This window comes from Talpa occidentalis, unplaced genomic scaffold, assembly GCF_014898055.3.
Source record: "Talpa occidentalis isolate TD23 unplaced genomic scaffold, MPIMG_talOcc4v2.1 talOcc4.14, whole genome shotgun sequence".
Classification (NCBI taxonomy): Eukaryota; Metazoa; Chordata; class Mammalia; order Eulipotyphla; family Talpidae; genus Talpa; species Talpa occidentalis.
This window is the reverse complement of record NW_023601433.1, coordinates 74,678,520-74,703,803: the sequence shown is the minus strand read 5'-3', so window position 1 is coordinate 74,703,803 and position 25,284 is coordinate 74,678,520. Positions and strand designations below refer to the sequence as shown.

Below are 25,284 nucleotides of genomic sequence, written 5' to 3'. Positions count from 1 at the left end.
CTCTCCTGCCGCCCGCTGCTCCCCTCAGCAGTGTACTTCGGTCCTTCTGCCTGCTCTGCTCCCCGCTCTGGCTCTGGTGAATTCTCTTACCCTCCCGCGCTTCTGACTGTACCCAGTGCTAGTCTAAATAATAAATATAAATAAATCTAAAAAAAAAAAAAATCTTAATAAAAAAAATATATATATATAATGTATTTTTCATCATAACAGGAAACAACCCTCCACAGAAATCCATCACTAGCACAGCCAACCTCAATGCAATCATTAACCTTAAAGAACTTATAAAGAAATAGTTCTTAACTGGGCGTACCACCACAGCTCAATCAGGGAGCATTTGACAATGTCTGGAGATATTTCTAGTTCTCACAACTGGGGAAGAGGGTTTGCTACTGGCATCTAGTGGCAAAGGCCCAGGATGGCCTAACTCTAGGCGTAGGATGCTGCTCAACATTCTACGATGCACAGGACAGCTTCCTGCCACAAAGAATTATCCAGCTCCAAATATAAATAATGGAGAAAATCTCGTCAGAAAAAGGGAATTCCAAGACCTGCAGAGGTTGGTTTTTGAACAAACAAAGAGTTGATTTCTTCCCTCTTGGGTCAAACATTGCTCAAAGGCTACTAGCTTCCTAGTATTCTTAATAAAGCCCCAAATATCTCAGCAAGAATATCCAAAGACAAGTTTTTGCTCATGTGGTGAAACAACAAAACAGTTGGCCAGTTTTCTTTTTTTTTTCTGTTACATCACGTGATACCTCCAATTATCTCATGGATATAAAAATTATTTTTTAATTAATTAAAAATCTGTCCAAAGGGCCTCCCCGGTGGCGCAGCGGTTGAGCGCTGGGTTGCGAAGCTGCCAGCAGCCTCTGCAGCGCCGGTTCGATCCCCGGCTGCTCCCCGGCCACCGGAGGAGTGTCCCACATGGCGCGCAGACCTCTCCTGCCGCCTGCTGCTCCCCTCAGCAGTGTACTTCGGTCCTTCTGCCTGCTCTGCTCCCGCTCTGGCTCTGGTGAATTCTCTCACCCTCCCGCGCTTCTGACTGTACCCAGTGCATGTATAAACAAACAAACAAACAAATGAATAAATAAATAAATAAAACATGCCTCTATTAAAAAAAAAAAATAGTTTAAAAAAAAAAAAAAAAAAATCTGTCCAAAGCTTCACTTTTAAAGAACTTAAGAAAAAGTGAAATTGATTTGGTTTGTTGTGGTAGTAGGACTGAATGAAGAAGCAAGATCCTGACAGCTTGTCCCCAATTAAACAGACAGATCTGAATCTTTAAACAATAAAAACAGAAGAAAAAAGGAACCTCAGAAAAGCCCTGTCACCACCATTAAAACCTCTGAGCACCTATCAAGTGTTGATAGACACGTGCTAAGGTTTCAAATATTAAAGATGTAACACATGCACCGATGGATATGTGACAAAGTAAGATTAGTAAAATGCTAATGGTAGAATATAGGTGGTAGGAATATAGGTGTACGTCAAATTTTTCATAATAAAATATTGGTGAAGGGATCGCTGGTGTATAAGATGGGGGAAATTTGATTTATAGGCTAAAGGGGGGATGGGGAAGAGACCTCCCAGTCTTGTCTGGAGGAGCATGTAGACAAATCAAAGTGCATGGACAAGGCATAAGGCAGAGGAGGAAAGAGTCTAGAACACCAGGTTTTTAGTTTGAATGACATATAAGAATCCAAGAGAAATGGGTTTAGGGTAGAAGAGAAATCTGGTTCTACACATCTTGGGTTTGGTTGAGATATCTGTAAGATACACCAAGGTGAACTGAGTCACCATGACTTAGATGGAAGAGTGCCTCCGATCCCACTAACCCTGGACTCAGATATGGGGAAGATCTTGGAAAGGAACTCAACGCCCAACATGTTGGCTCAATTTGGAAGTTTTCTTTGTGTACTTTTTTGCCTGTAAGACTTGCTAAGCAAGAAAATGACTATAATTGTACTCATGAAGATATGCACAGCACAGGGTTTCACCAAATGTGTGTACTAAACAACTACTAAAAGTTGGGAAGACTCAGAAATCCAGCCACATGTGTGAGTTTTACAGATTTTCAGCATATCCAGGCTAGGGGTAGTGCAGACCCTGGAATTCGGCTATTTTCTGGTGGAACCTCTCCAGATACTGTTGGCCAGTCCTCTGACAAGTCCCTCACACCCACAGGGGAAGGGATAGATAAGTTTCCTTTGTAGAGCATGGAGAGGAATCACCAAAGACAGCCCACAGACTCCTTGAACACTTTTTGGTTTGTCTTCCTACCTGGTTCACCAGTTAGGTTCTAAAACTGACTCATCCACTAGAGAATCGGTCTTTCAAAATCTCAGGACTATCATTTGGAAACAAATCTGACCACCCTAAGAAAGGGATAAAATCAGCTGCGCTTAACAAAGCAGTTATTCTTTACTGAAAAATCTGTAGGTCCATCTAAGAAAACTCCAGTCAGTTGCAACATTCCTGCCCTACTGTGGACCACCACCCCGGGAATAAAGCCCTCCGGATGCCTCATGCCTCGTGCCTTCCATGGCACACACTTCACTTCTCTAAACAAACAAGGGGTGTCTTTGTTTAAATTAAAAAAAAAAAAACCGTCTCACAGGCTGTGATTACATCAGCAGAGTGCTCTCCTTCTCTGCATCAATCCCGGCTGCTCCACTGGCTTTGAAGAACCGAATGCGCAAATGCTCGGCACCCTTTGATCGTGAGGCTCCTGCCCAGGGCAAAGCCAAAACCATCTCGGGCCTTGCAAGGATCTACCATGCACAATCAGCAACCCTAGTCATCCCCACTACCTGGGGTAGAGCAGGACCCAGTCCTCAGACCAGCTGCCAGTGCCCCAAGTTAAAGCAAGTTTGCTAGTCCCCCAAAACTTTGTATTAGGGAGAGGAGTTGGGGGAGGGGAGAGGAGTTGTCCTTTTGGAGAAGACATCAGTAATGTAACATTAACCCATTAACCTCTCATGGGAATAGCATTACAACGGTTGGGGTGTGTGTGTGTTTTATATAAAGAACCTCTATCTTTTAGAGATATTGAAATATTTATGGGGGGTGGAGAATGAGCTGGCTTTGCTTCAAAATAACATAAGGGTGGGGTGGTGCAGTGAGTACATTACACCTTTCTGTCTACACGTAATATTTTCTATAAGAATTTGGAAAAGAGGGCCTCCCCGGTGGCGCAGCGGGTTGAGCACAGCGCTTTGAAGCTGTCCGCAGCCTCTGTAGCACAGGTTCAGTTCCTGGCCAGGCAGATTCCCACATGGCACGGTAGACCTATCCTGTCGCGCCCGCTGCTCCCCTCAGTAGTGCTTTCGGTCCATCTGCCTGTTCTGCTCCCCGCTCTGCCTCTGGTGAATCCTCTCACCCTCCCGCGCCTCTGGCCTGTATCCCAGCTATTGCATAAATAAAAAATAAATCTTAAAAAAAATAAATTTGGTAAAGAAGCTAACCTCTAACCCTTTCCTATGAGGGAAGCTCACAGACAGGTTTCCCACTGTGCCCCCAGAGCAGTCATGGGGCCCACAGGGCCAGCTTCTCCAGTGCAACCACTAAAAGGGCAGAGGCATCAAATGTCACCCTGGCCAGGGGCTCTTAACCTCTCCTGGAATCTCAGACCTCCCTAAGAGATAGATGAATATTATAGAGCCCATCCTTCTAGAATAACCTCTAAACACAGCAGAACCTGGAGGAAATATCAAACCTCCCCTCAAAGTCTATTCAGAAGTCAGATCATTAATGGTCCCAGAGAAAGCCCTGCAGGTTGCTTCATTTGGACATCTCCTTCCCCAAAGAGCTCTAGACACTTAACTCCCAGTACTACCATGTGGGCATGGCACAACTCTGGCTGCCTCACAAGGCCAATTCTGCTCCACAATGGCCCAACCAGGGGTCTTGGGTAAATCTACTCGCCTCCAAGCCTGTCCCCACATCTTATAAACAGAGAACTATTAGTGGAGACCCTGTGTTGTCACCACCTCTTCTGCTACCCATACTTAGCTAAGAGTAAAAAAAAAAAAAAAAAGGAAAAAATGACAAGAAGAAAAAGGCATATGGGGACACAAACAGGATTCTACCTGCATGTAGCTGATCTGACACAAAAGAGTGAACTGGGAAAAAGCATGGTCCAGGTCTGGTAGATGTGTTCAAGGCCATAATTTCAAACATTCAGGCCAGAAGGCAAAGTGAAGGATTTGGGAGGGTATGGAGAAGGAAAATAAGGTCCTCCCACATGGATGGACCCACCTTCAGGAGGTCAAACTAAAAAATTCCAGTGAAGGCCATCAATCTACATGTACCCTCAGTCAAGGAGCAAACCACAAATTATGAAAAAGGTCAAGAAAATAAAATATAATGTCATAATAGTGAAAAGGATTACAGATATTTTTAAGAGAAGGCAATTTTAATGTTGTGAGAAGAGATCCAAGAAATGAATTAGGGGGAGTTTTTTTGTGTTTTTTTTTTAAGATTTATTTTTATTTACTTATACAAGCACTGGGTACAGTCAGAAGTGCGGGAGGGTGAGAGAATTCGCCAGAGCCAGAGCGGGGAGCAGAGCAGGCAGAAGGACCGAAGTACATTGCTGGGGGGGAGCAGCGGGCAGCAGGAGAGATTTGCGCGCCATGTGGGACCCTCCTCCTGTGGCCGGGGAGCAGCCGGGGATCGAACCGGCGCTGCAGAGGCTGCAGACAGCTTCGCAACCCAGCATTCAACCGCTACGCCACCGGGGAGGCCCTAGGGGGAGGTTTTAAGAACGCAAGTAAAAGTCTGAAAGTAGAAGGGTAACTTACTGGGAAGTGAGATTAAGAGCAGACTTAAAAAACATGTATTTATTAGCTTTCATTTTAAGGGGAGCTAGGTCAAAAAAAACCCACTATAGACTATTTCCCAGAAAAGCCACGCATATTAAATAATGTACACAAACGCCCTAATTCATTCAAGAATTCCTGATTTATAGTATATTAATCCTGGCATAATACAGACCTTTACAAATCTCTGTTAATAATTTTATTTTGGAAACCCATTTATCAAGTCTTTCATTCCTACTAATAACCAGAAAAATGACAGAATTCGGTGCCATTTTCTTAAATAATAGCCAGCCTAGGCTCTATGGAATTGGGGGGGGGGGGTGTCACAAAGTGGTCCAGAAGGCATTCCTCTGCCTCCAGTAGGTTTACAATCTAGTTGAAGAGAGACACACCTACAAATTAAAAAACAAAAATAATAATACTATAATGCACAAAATGAGTGACCAGAGTAAGATGTTTTCAATTCAGAGGTAGTAGAGACTTCTGGATGTTGCAATGATCCAGGAGAGCTTCCTAGAGGTGGCAACATTGAAAGATGAGCAGAATGTAGGCAAAGTTGCAAATACTGGTCTATCTGGAGGATTGATTTGACTGGAGGCAAGGAGTTAGTTCTGCAGTAGGAAACCAAATTGTAAAGGCAGGCTGGGAGCAAAATACCAAAGTAGGATTTATAATCTATAAAAAATAAAAAATTCTTAAATATTTGTGAAGCGTAGCAGAATGGGAGAGGGTTGTGGTGCCCCACTTAAAGCAAACCCCAAGTGGTAGAAGACTTCCCATTATAAGAGAAATGACTGCCCCACAATGAACTAGAGCAAACCATGTGCTCAGGCTACCAGTTATGTGTGTTTCTTTTTAAACAAAGGGGTGAAGATCAAAAGAAACTGTTTGCAGATGAGAGCCCTCCTACTCCTCTGACTTGTCATTTCTATTCCATTCATCTACCTCCTGTTTGAAATTCAGGTGAAAAGGAGAGGCATGTGGTCAGTGGACTGCGGAACTGGCCCTCAGTCTGAACTCACGTGCAACTGGGGGCAAGCTGCTGAAGCTTCCCCAGGCTTGCAGCCACCAGCTGAACAGAATCAAGGATGGTATCTCAAAGTCCCTTGCAAGAACTGCCAAGTCTGCTTCTAGGCTGGGAGAAGACCAAAGCCTACCACTAAGGATTCTTGAAGGTGCAGGCTACCCATCACCCCCCAAAATCAAGACCCTCAACTGTAAGAAAGGCACATTTACAGAGCCCTAAAACTATCTTCTTTCCTTTCCAGTGAGAGAGAGAAAAGCATTTATGTTATAAAGACAACACAGAAAATTAGAAATGAGAGAAGTTCCTTCTCAAAAGTCACAGGTAAAAAGCATTTGCTTATTCAAATATAACTGATCAGGGGGCCTCCCCGGTGGCGCAGCGGTTGAGCACTGGGTTGTGAAGCTGCCCACAGCCTCTGCAGCACCGATTCGATCCCCGGCTGCTCCCCGGCCACCGGAGGAGGGTCCCACATGGCGCGCAGACCTCTCCTGCCGCCCGCTGCTCCCCTCAGCAGTGTACTTCGGTCCTTCTGCCTGCTCTGCTCCCCGCTCTGGCTCTGGTGAATTCTCTCACCCTCCCGCGCTTCTGACTGTACCCAGTGCTTGTATAAATAAATAAATAAATCTTAAAAAAAAAAAAAAAAAAAAAAAAAAAACCAAATATAACTGATCAGCAAGAGTCAACTGATGAGCATAATGTGACTCAAACTGCCAGAATAAAGAGTTCAATGTTCCACTTCTTTCTCTAAGAAGTTCATGACCAGATTTAGAGCACAGAATTCTATTTCATCCTCATCACTTATTATAATTGACAATTATAAAAGTAAGGGGTCTGAAATCAGGTGGGTGTGTGTTTCCATACTTGTACCAGAAAGTAGTATGAGCTTAGCAAAGTTATTTCACTTCTTCAAGCCTCAGGCTCCTCATTTATAAAATGGGGACAGAAGCACTTACTAGCATAGGACTGTTAATGATGAATAAATGACATCATTTGTGTTGGTATTTAATATAAGGCCTGGCACAGGTCAGCCATGGGATGTTATTTTAATCTAGGGCCCTCACCCCAAATCTTAGAAAGATGGGAAGTAGTGTAGTAAAATGTAAGTAATCCATATGATAAGGGCATTTTCCAAGGAAGAAGGGACTGTAAACCCCAGTTCAAAAAGAACTTGCATGGCCCCATCTGTGGAGAGAAACAGGTTAGCAGCATTCTTCTCCAGAATACAACAGCTGCCTCTCCTCCCATCTTACCCTGACCCCTCCTCGGCTGCAAATACTCAAGGATTAAGAAGACATTCAAGCTTTGTTCTGTCTCATTTCTGCTCTGGCATTCTTCTCTTTGGGCCCTTTATCCTAAATGCCATTTCTGCTCAACAGCAGGGCCTACATTAGAGAAGTGTCGTGCACTCTCTCAAGGTGTCCCCAACCCTTTATTTCCACTAACCCTTACACCTTTGTGACAGGAGCTGCCAGTCCTGCTTTAATAACAGGAAACCCCAAAGGTTAAAAGTAGTCAAAGCATCATGCTGGGTGCTGGGGAGTCTTCAGTGTCAGAACCCAGTCTGACTCTGGGCCCAGTGCTCTTCTCGGCTGCTATACTTTGATATGAATCGGAGATGGGATCTGTGGCAGTTTTCCTACTCCAGCAACAAGCAAGAAACAGGGCTGGACCAAGTGGAAACACTTCAGCTTCACCAGTACCTGTGATACCACCCCGCTGGAGCAGCCCCAGGGAGCAGTGCCAGCAAAGGGGTTGCTGCCACCAGGCGAGTGTAGGGAATGCAGTCTAACTATCTGGTTGGGAAATACTCCTTTTGTGAAGATTTGAAACACAAGCACACATACACAGAGAGCGAAAGCCAGCTGTGACCGGGCTGGAAACAAATATGTGAGGAGAGCCAACCAGCCCAGTAACAATGAAGGCTGGGAGGTGAGGGTGGGGGGTTAGTCGCACAACAAACTCCATGGAAGAAAAGTGCATTCAAGCCCCACTCCAGGTTTTACTCTTCACCAGGTTTTACCCTTCACCGCTTCTCCCAACACTTCAAAGGAAGTATTTTTGTACAGCCCAGGGAGGAGTGTAAACTGGCCAGCTGCTTCCAAAGCAGAGACATTAACCCTGAAAGGGCTGCTGGCCTCACAGGGGAGGAGGAAGGAGAACAAGGTCGCAGGGAGTCTAGGGTGAGTCCCCACACTCTGCCAGGCCTGCCCTTTCAGCCCACACCAAGGGCACAGCTCTTAAACCACTATAGAAAGGCAGGGCCTCAGTTCCTCTAAGCACGCAAACAGCTAGTTATAAATACCCTCCCAGGCTGGAGGTTCAAAGGATCCAGCAGTTAGCACTTCAATGGAAACTCCAGCTAACAGAACAGACCTCTTTCTCACCATGCCTCCCTGAACCATGCAAGGGATTGAAGGCCCAAAAGCTAACACAACAAAACCTGCCCCCAGAAGTCCAACTACTTCAGGCTTGGCGGCCAGGGGAGAACTTTGCCTCCTCAGCATTCCAGCCACAGAGCCCTTTCAAACAGTGCCCTAAGGAGGGGCCTGCCCCTTTCCATGTACTCTGCATGGCAGGTCAGGAAATCTTCCCAAGGGTAGCTGAGGGAGATTAAAAAAAATAATAAAAAAAAAAAAAAAAAAAAAAAAAAACTCTAGACCCTGTGAGGACTCTAGGAGTTTTCGCATACTCTTAAAAATCTTCATCCTATAGAGTATATCATACGGAAATTTAGATTCCACATTCTTTTATTACCTTGTGGAAATCTGAAGGAGTCTTCCAGGTAACAGTAAATGGACAGTGCAAATAACACTCCCGTGCACGCCAATGATTTAGCTTAACAAACTCCCCTGTACAAACCACTAAATACACAACCACCAGGGGAGTTGGCAGTTGGATCAGCATGGGCTTCTCTCAAGAGCACACATACCATGGCGTCTTTTGCTTTTTTAACCCCAACCACTCCATCTTAAAGGACAGACCTTAGCTTTAGTGAGGTCCCAGAAACACTCACTCAGTTCCTGACACCTGGCTGCAAGCTTCTGGGCAATCGTTGAGCAGCACACAGGTGGGTGTGTTAGCCCCATCCCACTGGCAAGAGCATCCTATAATTTACTGATACTGAAGAGTATGCTATAAATAGTTGGTGTTTTTAATGTTGTCGGTCCTCCAGAAGAAAGGGGGCCTAACAGCTGTGTGGGGCCAGGGCTCTGGCATCGAAGGGCTACAACTGGAAAATCCTGGGAGGTGTAGTTAAAGCATCTTCAAAGAAAAAACTCCAAGAGTGTCACACTCCATCTAAAAAGACTACAGTAGAGGAGAAAGTCTACCAAAACTATCAATCTGGATTTACAAACCAGTTTAGCAGAAAAGTGAACAGCACTGAGGGTCGTTGTGGGAAGTTTACAATTCAACAGCAAAAGGGAAAAGGGCCAGAATAACCCCCAAATCCCAAGCTGCTGTGTCGGCCACATTTAAACCTCCAAGACGCAACAGAACGTTCTTGATTAAATAAGCACAAGATAATTTGTTTAGTCATTCAACAAACTTGGTTCTGCTGAGTTTTGAAAATATAAAGAACAAAACAGATGAGCCTTTTGACACAAGTTTTGTGTCACAAGAGATAGGCAATAAAAAGTAAAACAATATCCCAAAGTGAAGAGGATAGCTTATCATTTTAAATCTAATTGTGCTACAGTTTGGCATAAGAGTATGTACCTAAAAGGACTTATATTCAAGTAACTGAGTTACTTCCAGGCTCTCCAGAGAGCAATTACACTTCAAAGCTATAAAGATAACTCTACATTCATTTGTTCATTTTTTTTTAATATTTATTTATTTATATAAGCACTGGGTACAGTCAGAAGTGCAGGAGGGTGAGAGAATTCACCAGAGCGGGGAACAGAACAGGCAGACTGACAAAATACACTGCTGAGGGGAGCAGCCAGCGCAGCAGGAGAGGTCTGTGCACCATGTGGGACGATCCTCACTGGCGACCAGGGATCAACGGGCCCTGCAAGGCTGCAGGCAACTTCGCAGCCCAGTGCTCAACGGCTACGCCACCAGGGGAGGCCCCACATTCATTTGTTCTTTTGAAACAACCATCCCACTTGTTTTCCTAAAACTGAAGAAGTATGAGGAAGGGCAGACTGGTGAAGACACTCAGACCCTGAGTGTCTTCCCACTTAACTCCAAATACCTGAGTCAGATGATTTATGGTTAGTCCTCCTTCTCATGTTGGAGTGTGTGTATATGTATGTGTGTGTACATATATACAGGTACATATATCAGTGGACCTATTGAGTCAAAATTAAAGATGAACATATTAAAGATCCTACTAAAACTTAGGCCTGTTTTTGCATAAAATCATCAAAAACCATTTGTTAGGGTAGTTATTAGAATGAATTCTATCTGGAATATCACAAGCAGTCCAGGATACTATACAAAAATGTCTAAAGCAAATTCAGAAGATGGTACAGGACCTCATATGAACAACGGAAAGAACTAAGGCATTCAGCAAGGAGAAAACAAATTTTATTGGTTTCACTGATGATGGTGGTGATGGTAGGATGTGGATGATAGAGGATAACCACCTTAGATTATAAAGATCTGAAGGGCCATCAGTGTCTTAGTTGTTATGTTATGGGCTGTCATCATCTTAATCTCAGAATTCTAGCCTCCAGAACTGTTAGAAAATTAATTTCTGTTGATTAAGCCACCTAGTCACTATGTCTGGCAGCTTTAGCAAAATAATACACTCTAAGAAGGTAAACTAGAACTGAAGAGCAGAAATTTGGTTCAGTGTAAGCAAGAATTTTCTGACAATCAGCACCCTGCAAAAATACCTTTAAGAGGTGTAGATGGGGTGGGGGGTGAGGAGAGGCTGAGTCCTACCCTTTTTTTTTTTAAAGATTTATTTATTTTTGTTTATTTATTTTTATTTATTTATTTTTATTTATTTATTTATTTATTTTTATTTATTTATTTATTTATTTATTTATTTATTTATTTATTTATACAAGCACTGGGCACAGTCAGAAGCGCGGGAGGGGAGAATTCACCAGAGTCGGAGCAGAGCAGGCAGACTGACAAAGTACACTGCTGAGGGGAGCAGCGGGCGGCAGGAGAGGTCTGTGCGCCATGTGGGACCCTCGCCCGGCGGCCAGGGATCGAACCAGCACTGCAGAGGCTGCCTTCGCAACCCAGCACTCAACCACTGTGCCACCAGGGAGGCCCTGAGCCCTACCCTTAATGCAGTAGCAGAGCCTGGGGCCACATGAAAAGCTACCAAAGCAAAAGGCTAAAATGTCCCAAGCAGGGAGAGCTTAGCTGCTGACAATATCCATCAGGTAGGTCAGACCCAATTTTAAAAGTTTAAAAAAAAAGTCCTAAGTCAACACTCTATGAGATACTACACATAACTGGAGAAGAATTTAAACTCTTCGTCTTGGAGTTTTCTCTTAGCACCTCATAGGGTGAATATCTCAGGCCTGCTCAGGTCACATTCTTCCCACAGGCAACTAGGACCAGAAAAGCATATTTTACCTTTTCTCTAACCAAGGTAGACAATCCTGAAAATGCATGTCCACTCAACTCAGCCCAACACCTCTTAGGCAGTACGCCCTTAAAACCTGGCATCCAAACTCACCCTAAGCAGATCAGTCTTCTTCTAGAGGTTTAACAAACATTTTATCCATTCCAAAAGGCCAGCTTGGGCAGGAAATTAAGAAACTGGTACACATGTACATGCGCTAACACAGGGGTCATTTAGGACTTCCCAACTCTCCGGGAACTCCTTTATGTTATCTTCCCCCGGCTCATGGGTCCTCAAGTCACAATAAAGGTGTTCCTCTCTACCCTCCACCCTAAACACACAGAGGACAGACTGCTTACAGCTGATGCTGGGCTTGCTTTGGTATCATTTTCATACCCTTTGGAAGGCACTTCTGTGAAACTCTGGGTCATGAATCTTCTTGTCCTCAAAGAAATTAAATTCCTCAAAGAGAGGTACTATTTCTCGATTCTTTTATAATACAGCTCTCTACTCCATCACCCAAGTGCAGAGTAAACCACACTCCTGCCAATAAGCCAAAATGGAACAAATCATCAGGCCCTTCCTGCTGACTATATCCCAGGATCCTGTGGGAAAATAAGTTAATCAAATCTTGGCCTTCCATCCTCAAAATCTTATCTATGCTATGGCCCCACAAAAAACTAAGGAGCTGTGATTTTCCCGGTCTTGTTTTCTGGGACAACAACAAAAGCAGGACAACTTTGGCCTTCCTCCCAGAGGGAGATTTTGCTCTGCACCTGACATCTTTCCTAGGCACACAGAAGCAATAAATGAGTGCCTTGGTTAAAGAAGGGCTTCTCATCCCCAGATGAAATCCAGCAAAGCTGAAAGATAAGAGATAAGGATCAAGTTTAAAAGAAATAAAGGAAGAAACTTACTTAAGCAGAAAGGATAAAGGTCACAGGGAGCTACAAGTATGAGAAGCTGGGAGAGATGAAAACAGAAAATTAAACATTCAAGAGAAAATTCCATCTGGACTGGCCCACCTCATGCTGCACCTCTTGCCCTAAATAAAAAAGCTGACACGTGCTTTGGTCTACGTTTCTGGAACAACTTCACCTTGGTTACATATTTCTACTTTAAACATTCCAAAGCTGCTAAAGGCCTCCCAGGAGCATCTGCTCCTGTTTCTCGGGAGGGAGCTAGTTCCTGTGGAAAGTGTTTGTTTAGTTTGATTACACTTTGAAGAGGGGTAGGAATTCTGGCCCAAAAGAATTTAATGGCTGGGCCCTTCTCTTACATAATTTGTAAACAAACAGAGTTTATCCCAGTGTGGCTCATTTGGCTCACTGGCTGGATTTAGGAAAATATATTCCTCATTCATTTGGGAGAACCACAGTAAGGCCCATCAATAAGCAGAAAAATGTCCAAGCCAGGCTGTCACTCTATTGCCTAATCCTAACGGACCTCAAAATCTCTCTTCTGAAATCCTGGATCATCAACAACCAGAGCCCCAAATGAAGGGTTATGGGCAGAACTTGAAAAGCAGCTGATGAATTGCTCCCCAGAAGTTTCTACGCACTTGTGGTATATTTTTAAAAACCTTGGGAAAAAAAGGCCACAACAGCAATTTTCTCCAAGGTGTCACAAACGGTCCAGTGTATGGGTGGAGAGTAATCTGTTACTAATAACAGTTAAGGGCCAAAGCTGGCAAGTGATTTATTTATCTTTAATAAGGCTAATTCAAGGTTGTCATTAGAATATCACTTACTCCCTTACATTCCAGACTGCACTGGAGAAGAAGAGAGCACAGCTCCCAACTGAGCTCTGGACTGAGCCCCATGGTCACTACAATTACAAACAGTGCTGCTAGAGAACAGAGTTGGGGGTAAGGGGGGATCATGTTATCAAAAATCTCACCATGCACATGGCCATCATCTATTATACATGGCTGTGGGACCTACTATCTCTGTAATAAAAGGTAAAAACCTTTCCCCTGAATTCTAAGTCTTCCCCCTCCATCCCCTACTCATTCCATCCCTAATTCTCCAGTCTGGGTGATTCTCACCTTCCAATTACGGTCAAGGCCCAGGCACAGATAATCTTTAACTCCTCCAGGAATCTCACCCAGCCCCCATACCCAGTTTACAGATGTGAAGGCTGAGACTCAAGGAGGTTGGAGACTAAGGTCTCACTTAAGCAACAGATGGTGAGCAGAAATCAGGTCTCCTGTCTCCCAGCCACGGCCTCACTGCCTTGCTGTTCTCCTCACACTGTCACGAGCACATTCCACACCATGTACAGCATCCCCCATAAGCGAGGAAAAGCCCCACAGGATGCCAACTCAGTCTGGGTCTCAGCAAGGAATGCCCAAGCTATTACACTGTCACCATCTCAGGGATACATTCTGTCTTTCCCACTGGCCCGTATGCCCACACTTAGAGATACTCAGGAGGAGGCCAGCAGTGATTCTGTGAACACTATCCAGAAAATGTCAAGTCCCACATTCATCAAATCACTCCAGGAGGAAAAAGAGGGCATTTAAAGCTGAAGCTTAGAAGAGCAAAACATGGCTAGACTTTGAAACATCTGAAAATGCAGACTTCCTCACCTTCACAAAGGATACAAAAAAGAGATCTGGACTGCTCAAACCCACAAGAGAAGAAAGCTAAAGTTACTTCAACTCTTTTTCTTAGTACCTGATGGAGAAACTAAGGCTCCCAGGTACTAGTTCATTTTGTAAATGAGGAAAGTACCTCAGCTCAAAGGTGCTTTCTTCTATTCATTGAAGTACATGTCTAGTGGCATAAGCACATAGACCTGATTTGCATAATCATTCTACAGCAGCAAGAGCAAATTATGGTTTGATGATTTTCTACGAAAATAAATACAGTGAAAATCATCCAGGTCTAAAGTTGGAGTCCACGGTAAGGTTAGTAATCAGGCCCAACAGGAAGGCCCCAGGACAGGTCAGTGCTTAAAGGCTGCTGGGTCCTAGGTGCTACCCAATTTCAAAAGGCAGGTTTCCCACAGGTGGCAACACAAAGTTAAAACCAGGAAGGGCTCTGGAAAGTAGTTCAAAGTCATAACAGCTTCTTCCAAAAAAAGCTTCTACCTTAAAAAGTCCAGAGACACTATACGCTCCCGCCTGGAAACTCGTGGTCCCTATGATACCATCAACTTCATCTTTGCCCATCCCCTGCAGATCTAATGGCCAATTAAAAAAAAAAAAAATGCAAGCACAGGTCCTATCACCATATTATCAATGCAGCTTTCCCATTCTTTTTATATTTTTAAAGATTTATTTATTTATGCATACGAGAGCTGGAGTACAGGCCAGAGATGCAGGGGGGTGAGAGGATTCACCAGAGACAGAGCAGGAAACAGAACAGGCAGACTGACTGAAATACACTGCTGAGGAAAGCAGTGGGCGAGACAGGAGAGGTCTGCAGCGCCATGTGGGTTTCTCCCTGGCCGGCCAGGGATTGAACCTGTGCTGCAGAAGCTGCAGACTGCTTCAGAGCGCAGTGCTTAACCCCTTGCCTCCAGGGAGGCCCCAGCTTTCCCATTCTTGAGCAAAAACAAACTGCATCCAACTGACTGCACATCCAGCAATCCATTGAGCCTGGGGAAGGAGTTACAATGCAGAATGAATTTGCTGCCTTTCCTAGTTCTGATGGCAGGGAGACATGGGACAAATTGATGGTCTCTACATATCATTAGAAAATGCATACATCACCACTTACAGGCCATCTTTCTGTCCAAATTTTGCGAGTTTGTGACACCCACTTATCCCAACACTGCTTCAAAATGTTCTCCCAGATGCTACTGCCTTCTCCATTGCATGGTCAGTGTACACCACAGACCAAAGACGAAAGGATACCACCAAGATGCCCAAGAGCTGCCAAGTAAACATAGAGGGTTGTTAGGAGTTCTTTGAGGAAAAAAATCTGGACTTTGTGTAATTCTTTTTTTTTTTTTTTTTTTTAAGATTTATTTATTTATTTATACAAGCACTGGGTACAGTCAGAAGCACGGGAGGGTGAGAGAATTCACCAGAGCCAGAGCGGGGAGCAGAGCAGGCAGAAGGACCGAAGTACACTGCTGAGGGGAGCAGCGGGCAGCAGGAGAGGTCTGCGTGCCATGTGGGACCCTCCTCCGGTGGCCAGGGAGCAGCCGGGGATCGAACCGGCGCTGCAGAGGCTGCGGGCAGCTTCGCTAACCCAGCGCTCAACCGCTGCGCCACGGGGGAGGCCCTGTGTAATTCTTAGTTAACACTGTAGAGCTGACCTATAGCCAATTTTAATTGCAGGCTGCCTTCACTCTCTCATTTACCCTTCATCTGAACCATCATTTCAATAAAATATTGTTTCAGCTGAATATCAAGTAGTTTTAAAGTTAAATTAAAATGTGCTGAGTAGAGAAAGCATGGATACAAAAGATGAATATGAATGACCCACCCTTGTTCTATTTTCAAAGAGTGAAGTACAGAAATTAACATCCTTTACATGGTCCAAAATCACACTATCATCTTAGCATCAAATCAACAGTATAGTTAGAAAACAGCCACTTCACAATGAAAGTCTGATAACAGAAAAGACAGAAAAACCTTACATCTATTTTAAAGAAAAGCTTATTTAGGTTTTGAATAACTTAGAGACAACAGTAACCACCTTTCAACTGTATCTTTTGTTTTAGATTAAAAATGTTACCAGCTGATGCAACAAGGGAAAGCATGCTATCATCCACTCTGGCCTGTGTACTGAGGATCGGTAAAAAGTTCTACATGACTATCCTCACTACTTGCAAAAGGGTGAAGGAGGTGGAGAACAGGACTTAAGTTTCCTGATAGCCACTGACAGAGACAATGAAACTCTGCAGAGAAAAAGACTACAGTGCTAGTAATCAAATCTGAACATGGTGCTGAGTTGGAAAACCAAATCAAAGCAAAATCTTATCAACAAATCCCCAGGGAAGCAGACCATGAGACGGCACGGACACCATCTGGGCACTAGGGAGAACAAAAGGATCACCACCTGCTCCCTTAGCAAGTCACTACACATTCTCAAGGACTATAAAAGTTCTCTTTTTGAAGAGGTCAGAAAAATATGGGGAAAATTAGGTAAGACTGAAACACCAGTTGAAGGAGAGCACCAAGTCAGACAAGATACACTGTCAAATGGAGTGTAGCTGTACCATTTGGGATTTATTGTAAAACGACTTCAGGAAATCTTTCTCCAGGTGGCAATTATCAGTTTAACTGAAATTCCCCCAAGGGAAAGGGAAAAAGGGGGAAGGGGGAGAACCACTGTGACTCAATGGCTCAGCCTAACCCAGAGTAAGCACTCAATACACATCAGCTGAATGAAAGAATATAAACTATCAAGCTGGCGGCTCTGTCCAGACCAGCACATCTCTCTGCAGTAGTTGCCTCATTTACCTAATTAGCTTTCCCATGGTCTGTGAACTCCTTGACTGAATAGAAACAACAGTCACTAGTACAAATACACATGAAGCACTTATTGTATACATTACATATATCACCTCACTTAATCCTCACAATCCTTTGGCAGTACAGGCTGTGCTGTCCCATGTTAGAGATGAGGAAACAGAGGTCCAGGGAGGTCGGGCAACATGGCTAAGGTCACAGAGCTGGCAAGAGCAGAGCCAGGATGCAAACACAGGCCTGTCTGGCGCCAAAGCCGAGCTTTCCAACATTGTGCACCTTGATGGCATAACCCTGGTCAGCTCTAAACTCTCAGAAAGCACGGTAGATCTTAGCCTCAAGGAGATTTTTTAGATATAAAAAGTTAGTAGATACTCATTGGATTTATCAGCCTCAAACTACCTTATGTTGAAGCTATAAATATAGTCTTGAGTTCCATTTGCTAGTTGTGTTAAAGTTTCTCTGTGCCTAGGTGTCCTCATTTAAAAACACAAGAATGGAAACTCTTATCACTCAGAATCCTCTTGAGGATCTAGAGGAACAGTGTAAAGCCCTAGGGTCAGTGTCCAACATGGTATTCATTCATTCAAACATTTCACCAACCACCTATGCGACCTTCAACCTAAAAGGCTTCCATGCAATAGAAGGCAGAGCCAGCAATGATAAAGGCAGCCATGAAAGTAACAGCCCAGGTAAGTAATAGCGAGTTCAATAATTTGGATTGTTTAACAAGCAGAATGTTTACCCAGAGTCAAGAGAAGGTGGAGAAACCACTGTCCTCTGTTTTGTCATTTGTTTTGATTGGTACAAAGTTTCCTTTTTCTTTTTCTTAATGATTTAACAAAACTACAAGACAACTCTTTTCCCATCTCCATAAACTGAAGTCTATGGTTCTCTACTGCTTTGAGCCAAGAAGCCCGGCAGAGCCAAATGGAGCAAGTCTGTAAAGATCAGGAGAGTTCTGTCGATCTGTATTTCCTGCCCAAGTCTCAAGAGTATCTGCTGAAGTTATATTATAAATCATAACTTGCTGAGGCCCAATCAACACACAAACAGGCAGAGAAGGACACTGCAGCATGGTCATCCATAAAGAGAAACACACTTTGCCCAGGTCTCCATGCTGCTCTGGAAACTTTCAGGTCAGCCAGAGACTGCTAAGCCAAACCACGGAAAAAACTCAGCCTCTAGAAAGTCAAGGGATGGATGAATTTAAATGCCTTAAGCAATCCCAAGTAGGCAGGATGGTACAGAGAGATGGCCTTTACCAAAGAAGCAAAAAGAAGAGTGAGCCTTGTGTGTGTGAATGCAGTCAGAGAGCCTTCACCAAAGCTGCAAAGGAAACAAAAATAAACAGGATAAAAGGAAGGCTGTTGCATGAGGAAGAACTTTTGCTCCAGTTTAAAAAAAGAGGGAGAGAGAAGAAAAGAAAAAGAAAGCACACACTGAAATGATCTAAAACTGCCTATAAATATTTGGGAACATCAAAGGCGGTCCTGTTAAATTAAAAATGCTGTCACACAGATAGGAACTAGCCTCTAGCACTGCCAGCTTCAACATGTGAGCCTGTGATCTGAGGAGCAAGGGCTCAGCTCCTCAAGAAATCTGATTCACTAAAGAAAAAAGTGAACGAGCAGTTGAGTTTTAATAAGGGCATTAAATACCTTAGGAATGAGCTAATTAGAGTTTAACTCTTTCAAGATTGTCCGAGCTCTTAAGAATGCTGTAAAGTAAGCTCCCTCCAGAATCTAGTTAAATCGGTCTCGAAACCTGCAATGTAAAAGAAAAGTATTAAAATAGCACCTTAGGACTTCAAAGCTAGTAAATCCCACCTGGTGCCCTCAGACTTAAAGGCAGAGACCCAGTGAAGAGAAGGGAAGAGGCTAATTCAGAATTGTTTTCCAAGGTAAGATTAGGTTGCTTGTTTATCCTGAGGTGGTGGTGGTGTTTCCCTGCCCACCACCCGCCCCCCGCCCAGGTTAGACTAGGTAAGAACAAGCTTACTTTCTAATACTAGATTCTTTCCATCCTACAGATCTGCCCCTTATGCAAGATACTTTGAGGGTATCAGTGGGAAGCCCTTCATCTACTGACCTCACTCATTCACTTGCATGCCACACAAAAAATTATGGCTCAGCTTCCACAGACACTCTCAAGGTCACCACAGGAAGTCACCCAGCAATTTCTCTGCACGCATTCTGGATCAGACAGAATCCTAAGGAATCCAGGAACAGTCCCCAGTTAGGAAAGTTCCATCAAAATGGCAGATCCTTTCCAGAAGCAAGACTCTTTAGCCTGTTAGTAAAAAGTAGAACCTCTTAGAGGAAGCATACATACACCTGCAGAGAAAAAGAAGGGGCAACTTTGCATCATCCAGTCTCAGGAATGTGAGAGAAGGGGCTTGACAAAGATGGAAACTACCTTCACCATTCAAGGAGAGGAATGCACAACTCAGTCTTGGCAGAGACGGGTAAGGGGAATCAAAAAAAGAAAAACACATACACAATGCACTCCTATCATTCCCATTTTTAGAAAAAGTCAATGTGTCTAATTTGAGGGGTTAAGATTAACAAAGTATTTGCTTTGGCAAAATCACACATTGGGTCAAACCAAGTGCTGAAGTCACTTGTGCTTGCCACAGGTTCCACATAATTAGGCCCCCAGAGCACAGGCTTAGAATATCACAACATTCCCCATGCCCTGGCCCAATCCAGAGAAGCAATCCACCTCCCAACCTTCCTACAGAGCAAATCATGCCCATATGCAGGCCATGCAGCCTCAAAAACAGGCAGGATGGCCTAGAAACCCAACCCTCGATACAACGAACTTGAAAGAGCACATGCACAAGAGTTGAGAGCCAACTGAGCACTTGGGCCTGTACAAGGATCTAGTGTATAGAGTACAGGAATGAACAATGAAGCTGCAGCAAAGCACTCCTCTGAGAAAATAGGGATGAGAGAAAAAAACCAGGAATTAGGGAGCAATGACATCCCTAAGAGTCACTTGCAGAGTGTTTAAGAGTCACTCTAGGGCCTCCCCAGTGGTGCAGCAGGTTAAGCATAGCGCTGTGAAGCTGTCCACAGCCTCTGCAGTGCGGGTTCATTCCCGGCAGGCCAGGGAGCTACCCACATGGCGCGGCAGACTTCTCCTGCCCCGCCCGCTGCTCCCCTCAGCAGTAGTGTATTTCCACCAGTCTGCCTGTTCTGCTCCCCACTCTGTCTCAGGTGAATCCTCTCATCCCCCCGCACCTCTGGCCTACACCCCAGCTCTTGGATAAAAATAAATAAATCTTCAAAAAAAAAAAAAAAAAGTCACTCCAGGGACATGGGTCCCACACTGGCAAGAAGGGACATAGATGCAAGTAGTCAGGTACTGTATCTGTTTTTTGGTTTTGTTTTTTTTTTTTTTTAAAGATTTATTTATTCATTTATACAGGCACTGGGTACAGTCAGAAGCACGGGAGGGTGAGAGAATTCACCAGAGCCAGAGCGGGGAGCAGAGCAGGCAGAAGGACCGAAGAACACTGCTGGGGGAGCAGCGGGCGGCAGGAGAGGTCTGCGCGCCATGTGGGACCCTCCTCAGGTGGCCGAGGAGCAACCGGGGATCCAACCGGTACTGCAGCGGCTGGGGGCAACTTCGCAACCCAGCGCTCAACCGCTGCGCCACCGGGGGCGGGGGGGGGGGGGGGGGCACTACTGTATCTGTTTTAAAGAGAGATAATTGTGATATGAGTACTTCTCAATGAATAGCACCTTTGGGTTCTTTAACCTTGATAAATTACCACTTGAGAGTAAAAACTATCATTCATTTGGAAAACAACATAAATGTTAGTTATATCTAGAGAATACTGTGAAACTGATGACGTGAAACTATATCTCATCATCACCACTAAACATAAACTGTATATGTTGGGAGAAACTCACTGAATCTTCAAAACAAGTCTAACAGAGAGATGTCTCTATTTTGCAGATGAAGAAACAAACCAAGAAGAACAAAGTAGGGCCTCCCCTGGTGGCGCAGCGGTTTAGCGCTGGGCTGCGGGGCTGCCCGCAGCCTCTGCAGCGCTGGTTCGATCCCCGGCCACTGGGTGAGGGTCCCACATGGTGCACAGAGTGTATTTCGTCAGTCTGCGTGTTCTGCTCCCCGCTCTGGCTCTGGTGGGTTCTCTCACCCTCCCGCGCTTCTGACTGTGCCCAGTGCTTGTATAGATAAAATGAATGAATCTTAAAAAATCAAACCTAGGCAGTCTGGCTCCACACACAGCACTCTGCTACCTCTCCCAGCATCAAAGGAAATAGAGAACCACTTAGTTCTGCAAAATTGACTGCACACTTTAAGGAACTTGGCAAATCCTGGGAGTCTACAAAACAAAGTTAAAAACTAGTGCTCCTTAAAGTTATGTTAATGTCCAATGACACAAAGTGTCCTTCAACTCCTCTCATACAGCTGGCTCAACATTGTAGTTACAACACAGAAGAGAACTTGTACTCAAATCAAGTTGTAGTACAAAAGTTAACTTGTAAGTCAATTATTAGAAATACATGTTTATCTTCTCCCATAAAATGGTGGTACTGTTTCTGCTCCACAAAAGACCTACCATTTAATAGTAAAACACATAGTCTGAAGACCCCATTCCAGTCAGTTAGCCTCCGATGAAGAGCTGACACAAAGCAGATATCAAGAATCTGCACTAAACTTCTTAGGTCCTGCCCTCCTCAGTTTTGTGTTTCCTAACTTTACTCAATTCTAACAACACTATTCCCTGGTTTTCTAGGAATGGAAGACCAAAATCAGAAGCACTACGTTAGATTTGCTAAGGGATAAGCATAGGAAAAGGAAAAGCAACTTAAAGACAGGTGCTACATCTGCCAACAGGAAACCGGTCTCATGCACTTCACAACTCTAGGGAGTGACATTTATGCATGTGGTCATCCTAGAGCCACAGTATAACGAACTGACAGCAGAACAAAGTCAAGTATCTTGAGGTAGAAGCAGTTTACCCTAATTCACACAAAGGGGCCCTTTGTGATGGAGTCGGGGAATGTCAAAAGATTGATAACACCAGTCCCTCCCTATAGGAGGATGCAATCTAATGGAGAGTCACTGAGGTGACTCCAAGTCAGCAAGCACAGATGAAATGTATGATTAGCTTACATTACATTTCCCCTTATGAAATGGTAAGGAGCAAACAGGTCTGTGCTTTTTGTTTATATGATGAGCCCTGAGGACAAGTGCTCCCTGGCATAAGACTGCTTGAGCTAAGACTCTGCACAAGTCACAGCCTCCAGGGGCTCAGGTCTCCTTCTGTAAAGGTAGATGGGACAGCATTGATGCCTGCAAGTCACATCCCATTCTGCCATTCAGGGTTCCATCTAGGTCACTGGGCATGATCAATTCCCTTCCTAAAATTTCACTTCATGACACCAAGCACTGCAGAATTAATCATACAGGCCACCATTTGCAGCAGTGCAACTAGCATTCCACATCCCTCCTCTTTCTGTCTGTCTGGGAAAGCTTGAAAGTAGGACATCCTAAGATCCCACTTACAGATGATGGTTCCTGGGTCCATGTTCTTTGCTTACTATCCCAGAAAAAGTAGGGAACAGGATAGATAGACCTTCCTTGGGGTAGGGGGAAGGGGAGAACAAAGATAAGGAACTGGGGGAGGAGTTCCCCACCCATCCTCCGTCATATTCTTCTTTTCCTTCTCCTTTTGCCAAGCAACCATCACTGTGTTAAGAGTTACAGTGGACAAGGGATAGTGGCAAAGGATGGGTGGTTCAAGGAGGGGGTGGTTATAATAAGAGACAGAAGAGTCCCTAATCACCCTGCAGCATGTAGAGAAGACATTCATACATGAAAGGACCACCATATAACTTCCACAAGTTTGCAAGAGAACTATTAAAACAGCCTTGCAAAAATAAATTAAGAAAATTAACCAAAGTTAACTGAGCATATAGTAAGAATTCTAGAAGTTTGGTTTTTTTTTTTTTTTAATCTTCTTGTAGGGGCTCATATAGGCAATAATTTTACTTGAATTATTCTGAACTATCCTGCCCCCATCTCACTACTGTTTTAGAGCCTCCCCCTTCCAAAAACAAGGTTGGCATGGCAACCAAAGCACCAGTCACCGTGGTCCCTAACCACATCCGCCAGGGTTTGGCATGCTGAGACGTGTGCCAACTCTGTTGTCTGTAGGGCACTCCTGGCCACAGCACAGAGCAAGCTATAATCAAGTCAGAAACCACCACATTCGTATAGAACTCGGCTCAATATAAATATTCATTAAATGTGAAAACCTATGGTGATGCAATGTTGAGACTGCAAATTTAAACACAAGAGTCAGGAAATGCAAAAATTACCACTGCCACTGGAACTTGAAATCACCCACACGGCACATTTAATGCCACAAGAGAGTTTATATGTGTCCTAGAGATTTAAACCTAATAACATCAAAACTTCAAAACTACACATTAGCTGATCATTTAAGTTCCCACACGAGTGTGACATTTACAGTTGCGACATTTCTAGAGTAGACAAGTATGAAAAGGTATGAGAACCCTCTAGTACAAGTAAAATAAAACACATCATGGGTAGACCTGGGATATACCTAGTGCCCACATAATTGTTACTGCTCCACAAAAACAGAGCAATAGCCAGAATGCCCCAATATGCCAATACATACATACTTAAGCAGTAATTTAAAATTTTCCCTAATGTTTATGGTGGGCCCCATAAAAAGGAGAAAAGCAAATGTTTATCAAACTGAAATCTAAATTTCTTCATATGTAGCCTGCTAACCCCTTTAGAAACACTACTGCAGTCCTTTAAACTTCCCACCAAGCATTTAAACACAGAATCAAGGTCCATGAAAGTGCTTCCAAAGGAGAAAAAAAAAATCCAGAAAGCAATTTGGTACCAATTTTAAAAAGGACCCTTACGCAGTTGCTTCAGTGGGTCATTCCAGAGCTATATATAACTTTTGCTATTCCCCAAAACTAACAGTTTTCTTAGTGACACCAAAATATTATTCATGTATAAGCAAAACACAGGCTGAGCTGTTCTCTTCTCCAGCCTGCTTTGAACAAGGTACTCAGGCAGTCACACTCCAGGCCTGAAGGAATTAGAGGGTGTCATCTTCTTGTCCCACCTCCTTTTCCAAACATCACAGAAAGGCAGAAGGAGGATAAGATTATTTTGAGAGTCTGGTCCATTCCACCTATTTGAATAGTTCTATGGCAAACCCATGTCTGAATGCTGCTTGTGAACAGTTTCTACAATCATAAAAGGTTTTCCCTGAAAGAGTCGTCTTTTTCTGACCATACTAACATCTCTATCATGATGCTATCCCAAAATACCAAGATTTAGAAGACTTTCAATTCAGTAAATATTGCAAGGCAACAGGAGGGATGAATAGGACAATCCCCACCTATTGGGATCTGTGATCTTTTGGGGAAAACATTAATAAAAGAATAACTATAATAAGGTATCTAAGAGCAATCAACTGTGAAAAAAGAAGTGCATGGTTCAAAGGAATACATCACTGGAATTAGTTGATGTTTGATGGGAAGAACTGGAAGTTGACTGCAAGAGAGAGTTGGGAGCGAGGAAAGGAAGAGCAGAGGGCCAAGATGGGTGTCAAGACCCTAGAGATTTAGAATGTATTCCAGCAGAAGGGCAATCTGAAATGAAAGGTGCAGTGCAAAAAAAAAAAAAAAAAAAAAAGCCCAGGACCATTCAGAGTGGAAACAAGTACAAGAACACACAGGACCCAGGTCCACAGCACACAGGCAACAATGGGAAGGAGGCTGGAGAGACAACTCAGGTTACCTCTGTACTCAGCTCGGTAGTAAACAACAGGATGACACTGAAAGATTTTGATCAAGGAAGTGATTTGGTCAGAGGTTACTTTAAAAAGATGAATCTGATGGGGAGGGGAAGAACTGATGGGCAGAAAGAAAATGTGAGGGAGATACAAAGGCAGCACCTGGCATGAAGAGGTAAGGTCAGAAAGGAAGGAGCAAATCAACCATCATCCTGAGTGCATTATTTCACTTTGACTTGGTCACATGCTACCTTTCATTTAAATTTTGAAAAGGCTGTACAAGTCAAGCTAACAACATTCTTTACATGCCATTAGCTGTCTGCTTACCACCTACTCCAAGACTGAGGCACTTTCTGAAAAGATGCCAAGTCTCCAGGTACCCAATGATATTTCCAAAAATCGCATAAAGGTACTAAAAACACAATGTCAAATGCACTTAAACAAAAGTATACAATTAGGTACAATGAAAAGCATTCTATGTCAAGTGTGGGACAAGCCTTGGCAACCAGGACAACCTGAACAGCAGACAAGGTTCTGGGGCAGAATCCAGGAAAGGCACTCCTAGCTGAGAGGATGAAACAAGATAATACAAGTGAAAGTGCATTAGGGCCCTAAAGCACCAGGCACAAGAAAGATTTTATGAAACTCAACCATCAA

General features: G+C 43.8%; 1 protein-coding gene across 3 annotated transcripts in view; it reads right to left on the bottom strand.

Annotated features, from left to right (window-relative positions):
• The window catches only part of ZNRF3 (zinc and ring finger 3), a 150,293-nt gene that overhangs the window by 112,228 nt on the left and 12,781 nt on the right, over positions 1 to 25,284 (bottom strand). The window contains exon 1 of one of the 3 annotated variants that reach the window (XM_054695223.1): positions 18,467 to 20,099. The exons of the other annotated variants lie outside the window; for them this stretch is intronic. The gene's annotated coding sequence lies outside the window, so the exon portion shown is untranslated. Of the gene's footprint in view, positions 1 to 18,466; positions 20,100 to 25,284 lie in introns of those variants that run through there. 3 annotated transcript variants of the gene reach the window in all.